This window comes from Phyllostomus discolor, chromosome 6 (assembly GCF_004126475.2).
Source record: "Phyllostomus discolor isolate MPI-MPIP mPhyDis1 chromosome 6, mPhyDis1.pri.v3, whole genome shotgun sequence".
Taxonomy (NCBI): domain Eukaryota; kingdom Metazoa; phylum Chordata; class Mammalia; order Chiroptera; family Phyllostomidae; genus Phyllostomus; species Phyllostomus discolor.
The window spans coordinates 18,718,617-18,733,553 of NC_040908.2; the positions used below are offsets into that span (position 1 = coordinate 18,718,617).

Below are 14,937 nucleotides of genomic sequence, written 5' to 3' on the forward strand. Positions count from 1 at the left end.
ATCACTTTCTATGAAGATTCAAAAGTTATACCAGAAAAGCCCTGACTGGCGTAGCTCAGTGGATTGAGAGTGGACTGTGAACCAATGGGTCACCAGTTCGATTCCCAGTCAGGGCACATGCCAGGGTTGTGGGCTAGGTCCCCCGTTGGAGGGTATGTGAGAGGCAACCACACACTGATGTTTCTCTCCCTCTCTTTCTCCCTCCCTTCCCCTCTCTCCAAAATAAATAAAACCTTAAAAAAAAGTTATACCAGAAAGCAAGTGGAAAGGATTTGTTTTTTGTAGTTTTTTATTTCTTTGCTGGAAAATTTTACTTGCCTTATATAGCTGTTCTAATTATTTTACTCTCAAATATTTGATATACTTCTGTTTTAGGTGAATTTTTTAATAAAAAGGCTATAGCTGGATAAAAAATCTATCTTAAAACTAGCAAATGTTATTCATTATTATATTTTGTGATCATTGATAAATCTGGATTTATTTTTGCTATCTTTTTCATGCTTTCTATTTGTCTAATGAAATTCTTATTCCATTTTTGCCTCCTCCACTAGTTTGGACTTATACAATCTATTTCTACTTTTTTAACAGTTAAAGTTATTATATTTATTCTCCTAAAATCCAGAGCACTTTAACTCTTTTCAGCTTATAGGCTACTACTGTCCAGTGTTTATTTCTATTAAAATGTTTTGCAAAATGCATTCTATGTCAAAAAGAGTGTACAGTATGGATACACATTCTCACTCATGAACATTTATGTACCTACTATTTTAAGAAACAGGATATTATCTCTACTTTAGAAGCCCATGTACCTCCCTCACAATTTTTTTTAACTTTACAAATGAGATGTTGTTATTAATATTGATGCTTATTTAAATTTATCTACATGATTACCATCATCTTTGCTCACCTGGTTACCATCCTTCTTCCATCCCCAAAATGTAAATCTTGAAGAAATCCCTTTACTAAGGGCCTGTTGATAATAAATTATCTTATTTTTGCTCACCTAAAAGCTTCTCTTTCATCCCCACTCTTGAATCATAGGTTTTGTCGGGTACGCAATTATAAATTGACAATTATTTTCTTTCGGCACGTCAAAGACTTACCTGGCAGTCTTCCAGTGTCTGCAATTGCACGTAAGAAGTGGGATACCAAGCAGGTGAGCTGTCTCTCACTCAGGCTGTTTTTAGGCTACATAACTTGTTTTTAGCGCTCTGTAATTTCACCAGGCTGTGTCTGGGGGTAACTATTTTTTAAAATATTTTGTGTTTCCTAGCCCTGGCTGGCGTAGCTCAGGGGATTGAGCACGGGCTGTGAACCAAAGCATTGCAGGTTTGATTCTCAGTCAAGGCACATGCCTGGGTTGTAGGCCACGGCCCCCAGCAACCGCACATTGATGTTGCTCTCTCTCTCTTTCTCCCTCCCTTCCCTCTCTAGAAGTAAATAAATGAAATCTTTAAAAAAATATTATTTCTAAAAAAAATATTTTGTGTTTTCTAAATGTAAGGATCCATGAAAATTCTTGAATAGTGTATCTTCCACTCTTTCTACTCATTCCTCTGGAACTCAGATTAGATAAATGTTAGAACTTCTTACTCAAAATTTCCATATTTTAAGCTCCCGTTAATAATTTTCTCGCCTTTGTTTCTCTGTACTATATTCTATGTAATTTTGTTTGTTGTATCCCACTTTCAACTTACTAATTATGTTCTGTGGTTCTATCTGCCAGTTAACTCATTAAAATTTCAACTATACTTTTTTTTCAGAAGATGAGGATCTGCTTGAATATTTATGATAGCATTTTATTCCTTGCTCATGTTTTAATTCTTTAAATATTGAGAACATACTTATTTTATAAACTATGGCCTGCTGGCCAAATCTGGCATACTCCCTGTTTTGTAAATAAAGGTTTATTGGCACACAGCCAAGCCCGTTAATTCACACACTGCCTGTGTCAGCGTTTACCCTAGAATTTCAAAGCTGAGTCTTTTTGGTAGACACTGAATGGCTTGCAAAGCCTAAAATATATACTATCTTGGCCCTTTGGAGAAAAAGTTTGTCATACCATATAACACGTGATAATTCTAGCATCTAAAGACCTTTCGGGTCTCATCCTGCTGTCTGACATTCTTGCTAACTCTCGTCCCACACTGTCTAGCTCTGTGCGTGGTCTTGTGATTTCTCATTGTGAGCTCATTTTGTTGGGCGTCATCTGGGAGAGTGTCATGAGACTTAACCTGAGTGCTCATTCCTTCTGTTTGTGTGTACTTTTGCCAAGCGTCTGGGGAGCTACTCATCTAGGACCACTTTACATTACTTTGGCTTAAAATAGTGTCACAACAGGCAAGAGAGTGAATTTGAACCATAGGTCTGGAGGCCTGGTGTGTGGTTGTTACCTCTGGTTGGGGGATGGGTGTGGCAGGGACATTTTTCTTCTTCCAGCCAAAATCAACATGAGACACAAATTTTCTTTACTATCTTCCTTCACAGGGCAAATACTTTCCAGTCCACTTTCTCACTGGCAATGTGGGTTTTTGGGAACTCATTCCAAAGTCTCTGTGCCGACCCCCTACTGCCGTGTCACCTGCCTCTCTCTCTGGCAAATACCCTTACGGACCCAGTGCCTGCTTGGGTGAGCATCTGCCACCTTTTTCTGGAGTCTGGCCTCTACTTCATTTCCGGCCTCTGAAGACTTACCTTCATTTCTGGCCAAGTCAGCTCTTTCTTTTATCCAGCATTTTATAGATGTTCTTTAGGGGAGGATTTCTCAGGATATGAAGTTTGCCATCTTGCTGGAAATAAATGTGATGAAAGTTTTAAGTTAAAAAATGTACGGCTAGGAAAATGTATATAAAAATGTTGAATAACACTCTGCAGGCTCCCAGGCTACCTTGTGCTCACTCCCATCTAAAGTACGTGCTGTCGCCGGAGTAGGACAGCCTGCGTGTGCAGCTGGGTCTTGTGTCAAGTGGGGGGCAGGGGAAGGAGAGGGAGTGGGCACATTTTTTCTGTAAAGGGCCCGATGGTAAGTATTTTCAGCTTTGCAGACCATATGCAACTATTCAACTCTGCTATCTTATCATGGAAACAGTCATGGAAATTACATACTACGTAATGAATGGGCATGGCTGTGTTCTGATAAAGCTAACAAAACCAGGTCATGAGCTGGATTTGGCCTGTGAGTTGAGTCTGCACACCCCTGGCCTTGAACCTCTATGAGCATCATCTCTAAAATGAAGATGGTGGTAGTATCTGTGTCACGTATAGGTTGTCGTGAGCACTGAATTAGTGAATTCACGAAATGCCGATGTTAGCTATGGTGATGGCGCTGGCAATGAGGATGATGGTTTCAAAGCAGTTCCCTGATTTTTTAAAGATTATCAGGGTGTCTTTAGTTTAAAACCTTCAAATACATCCTCAGCTGCTACTAGGAATCAGAAAGATAACACTAACGCAGCAACAAACAACCCCAAATCTCAGCGGCTTTAAGGAACACACACTGAAGTTGTGCTCCCATTATGTTTGCACTGCGGGTTGATAGGGGACTCTGTTCACTGTGGTCCCTCTGGCGCCCAGGATGAGGGAGGAGCTGCCGCCTTGACATTGCTGGTCACTACAGAAGACTCGATCTCTGGAGAGTCTCGCAAGCAACAATTAAATGCAAGTGACATGCGTCATTTCTGTGTACAATTCATTGTCAGAATCGGTCACATCTGCTCTCCGTCTTGCCACCCCGGTTGCCAGGTGTCCTGTCAGTGGGGGGGCCTCACCTGCTGGTCCCGCCTGGAGTGTCTCAGCTGCAGAGCTGCCTCACCCAAGGACACACCCTCCCCGGGGCGGCCCACATCCAGCAACTGCTCCAGGCAGGGATACAGACGCCCAGCCGCTCCGACCCAACGTGGGACAAATTTGAGGACAATTTTAACTCCAGGGGTCCCTGTGGATTGACACAGCCTGTTGTTGGGCCACTTGGCTTCTCCCTTCGCCCAGTCCTGCTTCCTTCTGGTCCTTTCCACGGGGTTGCTCCCAAAGACACTCCTTAATAAACATCCCGTTCACTCAACTCCATCTCAGGGCTCTTCTCCGAGAGCTTGACCTATGATTCCCCCCAACCCCCACCCCACATACCTGAGAGGGCGAGGGATGGAAATGTCTCCGGAGGAGCTCTGGCATCTCTGTCACTCACTAAAGTGAGCAAAGGTGGCACCTACAATGAGGGAGTCTGAAATCAGAGCAGTAATAACAGCTAACATGTACCGAGCACTGACCTGCGGTATGCTGCACTCAAAGATGTTACTTGGACAATGTAAATGAACAAACACAACAGATACAGACCCATAGATACAGAGAACAGACTGATGGTTGCCACCAGGGCTGGGGGGCGGGGGGAAAAGGTGAAGGGATTATGAAGTACAGATGGGTAGTTACAAAATACACATGGGGATATAAAGTATAGCATGGGGAATGTAGTCAATAATATTGTAATAACTATGTATGGGGTCAGGTAGGTACCAGAAAATATTGGGGGGAACACTTTGTAAAGTATATGATTGACCACTATGCTGTATACCTGCAACTAATACAAAACAATATTGGATGTAAATTGTAATTGAGAAACAAAACAAAGCACACAGAAATATGTTACCTGGATTAGCTCATCTGATTCTTGCTATACCCTCTGAACACCAGGGGGTGGCGCACTATGGACTGCGAGCAAATCTGCCCAGTCTGTCCCTTTATGTATTGTCTACGGTGACAGAGACTGCATGTCACGCAAAGTTGAAAATATTTACTATCAGGCCCTTTTCTGAAAAAGCTTGCTGAACGCTGTGTTAGGTATTGTTCCCATTTTATTGATAAGGAAATAGAAACGTAGAGAAGTACATGGTTTGTTATACCACAGAATGCCACCTCTCGGTTACAAAGGCAAACATTTACAGAAAGGCCCCAGCGTTGATGGCAGATACTGAGCCCTCTCACGCCGGTTGTGGGCCTTTGTATGTGCTCAGTGAATGAACATAAATCACTCTCTTCCTTTCTCTTCCTCCCGCCACCCTGCTTTGTAACACTGAGGTCTCCTCCTCCATCTCTTCATTCCCTCCCAGCCTGACTCTGTTGTTTTCAGACAAGAGCACTCGAGACAGTCATCTTGTGACCTTTCTCCAAGTGACTCATCAGCTTTTGGCATCCCCAGCCTCACTCCCCAGCGGCGGCTTCACCCTACCCTGAAGAGTGAGGGGAGTCAGCGTGTTGAGGAAGAGCTGGCTGCCAGGAAATTCGATGACCACTAAAGACATTATTATTCTCTGGGTTGAACCGTGAGGTGATAAAATAAAATGGCAGGCTGACAGCCTTAGAATCAAGGGCTGGGATGATCTGGTTTCCACTGCCTCTAGCTGAGAACAAGTTCCCAGGACTCAGAAACATTCCCTCACCCAGGTGGCTGTCGGGGAGGTGCAGAGGTTAGTTCCTGAATGCCCAGGCAGCTGCTTCCTGGCTTCCTCCAGAGCGTGGGGTGATGCTCCATATCCACTCCCACATGGAACACAGCAGAGAGGTGAGCCGGCTGCTCGGTGAGCCCAGAGTTTGTGCTGTCAGTCGTACCTGCTCCTCCTTCCCGGGGTGCAGACATGCAGGGTGATGCCTTTCCATTCTGTGGGCGTCGTTTGTTACATGTGCTCGTAGAGATTGTTCTGCCAACAATTTCCTAGTGATTCCCTGCAAGAAAATTGCAGAAAGAGATTCCACCTAGCCATCTCTTCATCACGTGCCTTCCAAAGATAATTTCCCCAACTTTCGGAGAGAATCCTGGATCTAGGCAGGAATATTAGATCCCTAACCCAAATGTCTGAAATCCTTTCCTCATTTTTCTTAATTAAAAAATCATTGGCCTGCAGAATGTCCAGTGAATGAAGGAGTCGATGAACAGTTTGAGTGAGGGAATCAGGCTCCAGATCCTTGACAACGTAAGGATCTTGGGCAAGGTTTGTGCTCATGATGAAAACAAATAACAAAAAAAAGATCGTTAGAAGGCTTCCTGTTCTGGACCACCCGCTGTAATTAGGCTTCCAAAGGGACACTCATTCTCACCAAACATTTCACACTCACTCTGACTCGCACATTACGTTAGGTGTGGGGGTGTATGACACAAAGTCTCTGCCCTGGACACATGGGAGTCCGTGTGGGCACAGGCCGCATCGCGGGGGGCTTGGGCCAATGACTGGTAAGTAGGGAAGAGAAGGGAAAACGTCAAGACTGAAGATGCTCCCTCCAGTAGGTGAAATGGCAGCGTTAGCATCCAGGTGGTGGGCTGGGAAGGGTTAAGCCTGAAGTTCTTGGCAGCTGGCAGATGTAACCTGATCCCTCTCAGCAGCAGTTTGGGCTTTATAACGAGGAAACCCGGAGCAATCAGACGCTGGGCTGGTTTTACTGGTCTCCCCTCACTGTTTAGAAAGCCAGGCCTCTCCCTGCCTACGTAGCTGGTGTTTCTTCGTGGTGTGAGTTACTTCTGTATATTGCTCAGTTCATCCGTGTTATGCGGGTTTTTTACTGGGTGCGTTCTCAGAGTATGTCCGAGTCTCCAATAACAGGGTAAGTCAAGAGGGTAACAAACAAGAGATGTTATAAAAGCATTGACTGTTTTAATGATATAACTCTGGCAATGTAACAGTTTTCAGACCCACGTGACAAGATTCTTTCTACAGAACTTTCCAAAACATTAATTCAGAGTTAGGAAACTTTCCCCCCCTCTGCCCCCCGCCCCTAAAGAGGGCTACTGTTTTGCTCAACTTCATTAAAGTTGGGGGAAAGTTAGGGCAAACCCATTGCTCAGCAGAATTCTGCCTGCAGACAGCCAAAGATAAGCAACCATACCTCAACGATTATTATCCATGACTTACTCGCCTTAATTCTGGTTTCTCTTACTAGGACCAAGAAGGAAACAAGAAGAAAAAGATTCACTTGCAAGAAGTGTTCTTCATCTGTTACCAAGCATGTGGTCCATGCTTATGCCTGGGATGGAGGATAAACACCCCTGGGAACAGAAGGTGAGGAGGTTTAGGGTGGTCCAAAGCTTCAGGGTGGCAAAGGATCTCTATTTTGAAGGAGGAGGGAGACTTAGTGGAGGAGGGGGGGGTTCTTCAGGAGGCAGGTGTGAGGGGAGGCCAGAGGCAGGAACACGGGGGTCCTGTGTTTGTAGGCCAGCAGCCCACCGGTCTTTTTTCTTTTTCTTTCTTTTCAAGAGAAAGAAGAAGAGCAGGTCAACGTTGTTGGAATGGAAGTTGCTTGGGGGGGAGTAGCCCAGGACGAGGTTGAAAAATTGAGGAGGTCATCTATGAAGGGCGTGGGGGCTCGGAAAAACCAACAGGAAGACGAGTAATTGATATGTAGAGGGGGGTATAGTAACTCCTCTCATTTTCCTCTTTTTTCCTAGGCTGCTGAAGCTGTTCAATGGCATCTTCATCAATTTAATGGCAACAGAGGGGACATTTGGCAGGGGGAGGGGGGTGGGGGGGTGGGCAGTTCCAATCGTGTTAACCTCAGGCAACATCATGTTCTATTGCCACTGGGTGAAAATTAAGGTCGACAAGAGAAATAGCAATCACTCATGCCCTGAGATTTGCATACAGAAGCAATTCCAGCAACTCAGCAACCTGGGAAGCATTGAAGCGGAAGCAAAGCAGAAGATTCCTTTTAAAATCTGATCACAGTTTCTAAGGAGCCATATCAGAATGGGGAGAGCATTACTTGGCTTGCCCGCCTGGCACTCGACCAGCCTTGCAGGTGTCTGGGCATCTTTGAACTTATCTTTAAGCCTGGAAACTAGAAAAATGTCCATGCCTGAATGGCAGGTCAAAGAAGAGTTTCTAACTGAGGTAACACAGTAAAATGCAAGCAATTGGGAACCTTTTTGTGACCAAAAGGCACAGTGAGGCAAAGTGCATCGCAGTTTCATGACATCGTAGGGTTTTCCAAGATGCAAACGCCGTGAGAGCAAGAACGTGACGTGTTTGCAGTTTGGCCCAGAGAAGTTTGGAGGGTGGTGTAAAGGACAGGTGTAAATACAATTGTATTGATAGCTATTTAGTCATTACATCGTTTCATGTCCAGAAGTTCTGAGTAAATGGGTATGAAAAAAACCTCGGCAAAAGCTAAGCTGACGAACACATCCCGGTTAGTGGTTGACAGAAGCATTTCATTGTCCTGTGCAGCTGCCATTGGGAGGGTCCCACCTTGGGCTGTGTGTAAGGCAAGTGAGACGGGACCACCACAGTCAGCAAGGGAAGTTCAGTGTACACAAAGCTTTATTGTCAGAGTTTACTTCGGTGGATGGACCCTTCTAAATTTGCAGGAAGGCAGCCCATATCCCTGACTCTTTTTCCCCTTCTGGGTCTCATTTCCCACAGTCCTTTGTCCATCCTCGCCACACATGTGACTGTCCGTGCCAGGTCTGTTTGCCCTGTGAGACAGCACGTTCCCTGTGAACCAGGTCCTATATGGGGCCACGGCCGGGCCCTCGCTGGCCCAGGGGCAACTTTGGGCTGCAGTTCTAATCAGGCGTTGTTTTAACTTCTTCACCTGCAGTGGAGTTCTGTTTTGATTTTTATTTTAATGTTCCACATAGTCTAGCTGAGGGGCCTATGGTGGCTTACTGAATGTTTGTTGAATGATAAGGAAAAATGCTTCCGTGTCAAAACTGAGGCTTTAAAGGGAAGCGGAGCCCTGGGGGAACCTCGGTTGCACTTGTTGCTCAGTCCCAGGGGCACCTCATGGCCCGCTGCCCGTCGGCCCCACCTCTGTCTTGCTCACACAGCTGGGCAGACACACTGATACTGTCTTCCTGGGGAGTCCCAGCATTAATTGGTCATTTTCAGAGTTCCACGTGGATTTTCATGGAAGCCGGGTTACATGTGGAGGAGCTCACACACTTCTCATCTCCTTCCCCCGGCTCTTTGATGCCATGGTGGGAAGCACAAGGGGGGGCATCATGAGAGTCACTGAAGCATGCAGTTGTGGGAGCCTCGGGCGGAAGCGGCCATCTCCGGTCACCTGCCTGTGGTGCACACATGTCCTGTCTCTTCCACTTTGCATGGGGTGCGGGGCGGCCAGCGCGCCAAACCACACCATCCACTCCTGTGGTCGCAGGTGGAAGTCAGGTCCAACCCGGACAGGCTGATGTTCGGGTCAGCACCAGTCCCTGTGCAGAAACGGCTGCCAGCATCTTCGTGAGCAGCCCTGAAACAGTTAGCCCACAGGTCTGGGGTACAATTCTTCTCTCCTGACAGCTCAGTTTTTTCCTTTTCCCCTCTTCCTACTTCTCTGTTTTCTACCCTCTCCACTGATTCCTCCTTTACTTCCCCTTCTCCGGTGAGTCCCTCTTTCTTCCTTATCTCCTTTCACCTCTTTTTGTTCTTCCTTCCGCGGCCTCCCTTCTCTCATTTTTGTTTTCACACTTTCTCTTCTTCTCTTCCTTCTGTTTTTCTTTTGACTCAGAATTTTAAACTTTACTTACAAATCTTCTCCTGTAGGCAAAGAGGTCATTCCACCCCCATTAGAATATTATAACTTGATAATGTCCAGAAAAACCATTTACATAGTTTAAATCTTTCTGCATAAAACTGTATTAGAGGATGAGCAATGGTCAAGGACATACGAACAAAGCAAAAAACAACTTATCTAGCATGAATGTTCTGTCAGCAGAATGAATAATTAAGGAGTATGTCCCAGCTTCTTGGATGTGCTATTCCAAGAAATTGGAACGTGTGCTAACTTTAGGAGAGGTAAATTCTTCACAACAAAGTCTTCTTATACAGTGTGGTTTGATTGTGATTGTTCAGGATTGTTCTTGCTGGCCAATATTTATGCTGATTTTTAGAAATAAGGCATCATTGTAAAAAGGGCACAGACTTTTCTACACAGATTTTTATGCCAATGAAAATGTGTAAAGACTGATCTGGTCTCATCATTTAGGCTAATTAATAGAATAAGAAATACATGGGGAAAACATAAAACCAAAATATAATCATCATGTAACTATTTGACTTACAAAATTAGATTTCTCCCTGAAATCAGAGTACAGCCCCTCAATAGTTACTGTAAACTTGAATTTTTCATAGCCTAGACAATAGACAAAATATTTAACCAAAGAGTTCAAAATAAAAATATCCAAATCACCAATTTATCATTTTATATGTAGTAATTCATCATTTATCATTTTGCATGTAGTAATTACTTTTAAAAAGTCCTTTCAGTTTTATCTAGGAGGATGAGCACTCACATCATAGCTAAGTCAGCAGGAATTTGAGAACTTTGCAAAAACATTTACCCCTGAGAAGTGAGAGGAAAAAGCTCTAGAAGCACAGATGTGACAGTCCTGTGCCCTTTTCACAGCCTTCACCACGGCACGGACTTTTACTAACGGTCGGCAATCGAGTGTATTCCAGCCCTGGATAGCTACTGCTTCTGGTGGTTTGATCTTTCTGTAATGAAACTGTACGTGTAACATTGAAAAAAAAAAGTCATCAATAGGAACTCTGGTTTTATTGTCAGGTTTACATTTTTGTCAAGTCCTAAGACAGCGAGCTAGGATGTGGCTGTTTCAGTAAAGACCAAAGTAGTAACTTCTCCTGGAGTCTCTCCTGAATCTCTATCTCCCCCATTGAGCCTCATCCCGTTAGAAAAAGTAATGCCACTGCAGTTGAGTTTACGCTCATCAATGGCACTCTCATCACGGTTCCTACAGATCCAACAAGGTTTGTTGGCTGAGATTTAATTCCTGGCTCCTCTCCGCACCCACCAATTCCCTGGTCTGTTTCCCAGTCCACGTGCTTGCGGGATGCTTGCAGGCAGCATGGCCGTGGCCCTGATGCGTAGCAGCCTGCAGCAGCGAGTATGGGGTGCAGGCCACCATCTGGGGAGCCACCCTGAGGCTGCACTCTCTCTTCCATTCCTCAGTCTCTCTCTCTTGCTCTCACTCTCCTTTCGTCTCTTCCTTTTATCTACAACACACTGACTTCCAGTTCCTCTGTTCCCTTCTCCCCTCCCTTTCTCTCTCTACGAATTTCTTGATGTAACTAGAAGGGACCTGGAAGGTGCTCCGTGAAACCCCAGGATGAACGAAAACATGAGTGCAAGCAGTTCAGATCACAGGCAGACACGAAATTTGATTTGTAGCCCATCTGAAATGCAGGAAAAGATTTTTCAATGACAAAACTCCAGAAGTGTTCAGGATGAGGGAACCTGGCTGCATCTGAAGTCTGACTAATGGTGTCAAAGTGCTGTAAAATGTTTGGCGTTTGCCAGCCGTCCTTTCTTCCCCTAATCCTCAAGCTCATGAGTTTTTATGGGAAATGTAATCCTCTTCTCTGATTCATTTACACTTAGCTCATCTGCGTATTGTTTTGTGAAAACCATCTGAAATCCAAGGAGTTTTATGAGATCTTTAAAGACTTGTTGTTTGAATCAGGAAGTTGTGTACTGCCAATATAAATAGTCCTTAAAACCTGGGGGAGGGGGGTGGGGGTCCAGAACCCATGGAATCAAACTGCGTCTGGACTTGGCAGAGGCTGGTCCCCATGCCGGAGAGAAACTGGGCTTTCACTCTCAGAATAATCGTGAGTTCAGTGTTTCAGATGAGTAACCGTATCTTGTGACAGTACATTGGGTGAATAACACATTTTGCAAGGGTTATTTTGCTAGTCATTTAAAGAGCAAGAGATTTATGGGCAAAACTGTGACTCTGCTAGTCTCCCCGCTAGAGTGGGGCTGCATACTTCTTGGCCATTGCCACATTCCCGGTTATGCATACACACAGGTGTACAGAATGTTTATGGGTCGTTTGGGGATGAGATTAACATTCACACTAGAGATTCTTTGTGTGGTTACATTTCACAGATGATCTGACCGTGGCAGATCCAAAGCTGTCATGAGGCAGGTTGTGATCAGGTTAAAGATTGGGGTGCAGGACCCATGTGTGTATTGCTGTGGGTCAAGAGGAAGGAAGATTGTATTGCATCTTTTGAATGGTAGAAAACATTTTTCTGCAAAGCCACAGAGCTCAGGGGAATTCAGGTCAATGGTCTCCCCAAATGCAAGGACCTCGAGCTGATCCCCAGGCTCTCTGGAAACGGAGACTCAGAGAGGGGAAATGTCTCGTCCAAGTTCACACGGGAAGTGAAGCGGAGCCCTAGAGTCCAGACCGCTGGCTCCCTGTCCAGGCTCTGTCCCCTGCAGGCAGGGGCCTCTCATTGGCTGACACAGGCTCTGATGTACAAGGTCCACCTGGGTCCTGTGAGTGGCTCACAGGAACAGCCCGTCCACCATCCCACCGAAGTCTGGTCCTTTGGAGATGCTGCAGTCCTTGACTATTTTCTGAGCTTCCTCCTGTCTGACACCTCTCCTCTCTTGTCAGGACAAGGGAGTCTGAATGCTTCAGAATGGAGTCCGTGCTTCTAGGCAGCCCTTTCCCCCGTCCATTTCAACTGCTCTGTCGTTATATAATGCCTACCTGAGAGGTCAAGGTTCTGTAGACTGCCCTGAGTTGCCTGCAGGCAGTGTTTTCCCTACATGTCGTGAATCTTCCACGAGATGGCAAAGGTCGTACTGGACACTGGCGTCTTACCCATCAGGTCCTGCCTGCTGAATTCAGTATTATTATTGTCTCAAAGTGTTGCTTAACTCAGTTGTTGTTTATCTTTGTTAAAGCTTTTGTTTATTTACATCTTGTCTCCCTAATCAGATAGGACAAAGGGGTCATGCCTCGTGAAAGTTCGTACCGCAGAGGGTCAGCCCCTGTGCTTGTCAGCACGGCAGGTGCTTGGATGTTTGTTGGCCTTTGCTGTGTCCTTCCTACAGGACAGCTTTTTGACCCATCCTCCTTCCACAATCTTCTCAAAAGGTTCCCTTTGGTCTGGCTTGGAGGCTGACCTGAGGTGACCTCACTGATCCTGTTAGGGCTGGAAGGAACTTTTAATCCAACTTCTTTATGTCATGGAGGAGGAAGTTGAAGTTCAGAGAGAAGAACTGCCTGTGGTCTTACAGCTGATTGGGCAAAGTGTTCGCACTGAACTGAGGCCTCTCCCTCCAGCCCAGTGCTACTTATTCTGGGACAGTGGCTCCCAGAGAGTCTCCTCACAGGAAACTGGTAGCCAGGCAAAAGGACTGAGGTCCTCTCCCACCAACACAAATACTGGAGGTCTTCCTCCAATGCATAGAAAAAAATTGATTAATGGTTTAAGTTTCCTCAACTTAAAAATTATTTCCATGAATTCTTCTTGCACCATCCTCACTTGCTACCAATTGTCTACTAGGCAATGCAGGCAGATGACAAAACAAAAGGGTGAGCCACAAATAGACATGAACAAGAGCAAGCAAAGCCTTGGCAACGATCATTCTTAGTTATATGGCTTTTTAAAAAAGACTGCTATAGTCATGGGTTCTCTGTTGCATTCAGAGAGCGAAATCGAGCGTTCCCGCTGGAGACATTGTTTTTTATTCAAATGCTAGAAGTAAATATGTTATTGTATTGTTTCCTGGTTTTCCCCATAGAGCACTATCACCCCAGGGACTCTGCACCCTGGAATATCCTGCACCCCCCCTTAATGTGATTTGGGGTCCTTTCTAGCGAGTGATTCTTTCCTTTCGGCTTAGAGGTCCAGGAAACTGATGACTTTTAAAAAATACTAATAATGGCTCGGGGTTGTCATGAATCCTAACGTTTGTATTGGGTTGGCCAAAAAGTGTGTTTGTTTTTTCCAGAAGATGGTTCTAGCAGTGCTTAGTTGTCTTTAACTTCATTCAAAACAGTTTTGTGAAAGGATAGAGTCAGCCCCACTTGCTATTGTGGCACCATTTGCTGAGCCAGACTACGACTTTGTTAAAACATGTTTTACTCTTCTGAGCTTCTTTCCCCAGGACTGGAAATGACTGGAAAGCAAGAACAGAACTAACCCCTCCCTACAGCCACAGGAGGAAGATAACATTGGAACAAACTGCAGCCTCATATTACAACGCCCCAACTGTCCAGGGGCCACACGACAGCAAGCCGCCCACACCCTCTTTTAATCCAACCAGTAACAGCGCAAAGCCCTCACCCCTCGATGCTGGCGTATCTATCTCTCCACACCATGCCCCTCTCCCTTCTTGGAGGGTGAATAAAAACTTTCTTTTCTGCACTTTCTTTTCTTTCACAGTCTGTCACTGACCGCTCTAATAGACTGTATTGTGACAGCTGTCATATGAGCATGCACTAAAAAAAATCATATCAGATTTGGTGAACTCTTGTGTAGCCACTTTAATATTGAAGATGGAAGAAAATAAGCAACATTTTCACGTGTTATGCTTTATTATTTAGAGACAGGTAAAAATGCAACTGAAATGCCAAAAAAGATTTGTGCAGTGTGTGGAGAAGGAACTGTGACTGATCAAAGGTGTCCAAAGTGGTTTGCAAGCTCCCTGCTGGAGATTTCTCACTGGGCCATGCTCCACCATGGGTAGACCAGTTAGAGTCAGTTGCAAATTAAAACATTGAGAACAATCAACGCTATACCACTAAGGACATAGCCGATATACGAAACTATTTAAATCAACAGAGTTACCGGTGAAAATGAAAAATGTGTCTTTTATTTTACGGGAAAACTGAACGGACTTTTTGGCCAACTTAATGTTGCTATCCTAAAGCCTGTTCACCAAGCTCCAGGCTGCTTCTGCGGTTGGGTGGCAGGTTTTCCAGTCTACGCGGGCGCCCCCTGCTGTCCGCCCTGCACTCTCCTACAGCAGAGCGAGGAGTAGGGTACCAGAAGCAGCAGCCGGAGAAACCAGCACTGGGGAGCTCACAGTCCCATAGAGAGCCTTCTAAACGCCTTCCCATTGACAGATCAGAGCACCCCAAACAGTCTTTTCTGGGGCCCCATCTGGTATAATAATCCAATCCCCGCAGCAGGT

General features: G+C 45.2%; 1 long non-coding RNA gene across 1 annotated transcript; it reads left to right on the plus strand.

The window, feature by feature from the left end:
- Positions 1 to 6,230: 6,230 nt before the first annotated feature.
- On the plus strand, positions 6,231 to 7,287 carry LOC118501502. Its single transcript, XR_004904127.1, has 3 exons — positions 6,231 to 6,588; positions 6,925 to 7,043; positions 7,239 to 7,287. It is a non-coding gene; the product is annotated as an uncharacterized LOC118501502 (long non-coding RNA).
- The last annotated feature ends 7,650 nt before the right edge of the window (positions 7,288 to 14,937 follow it).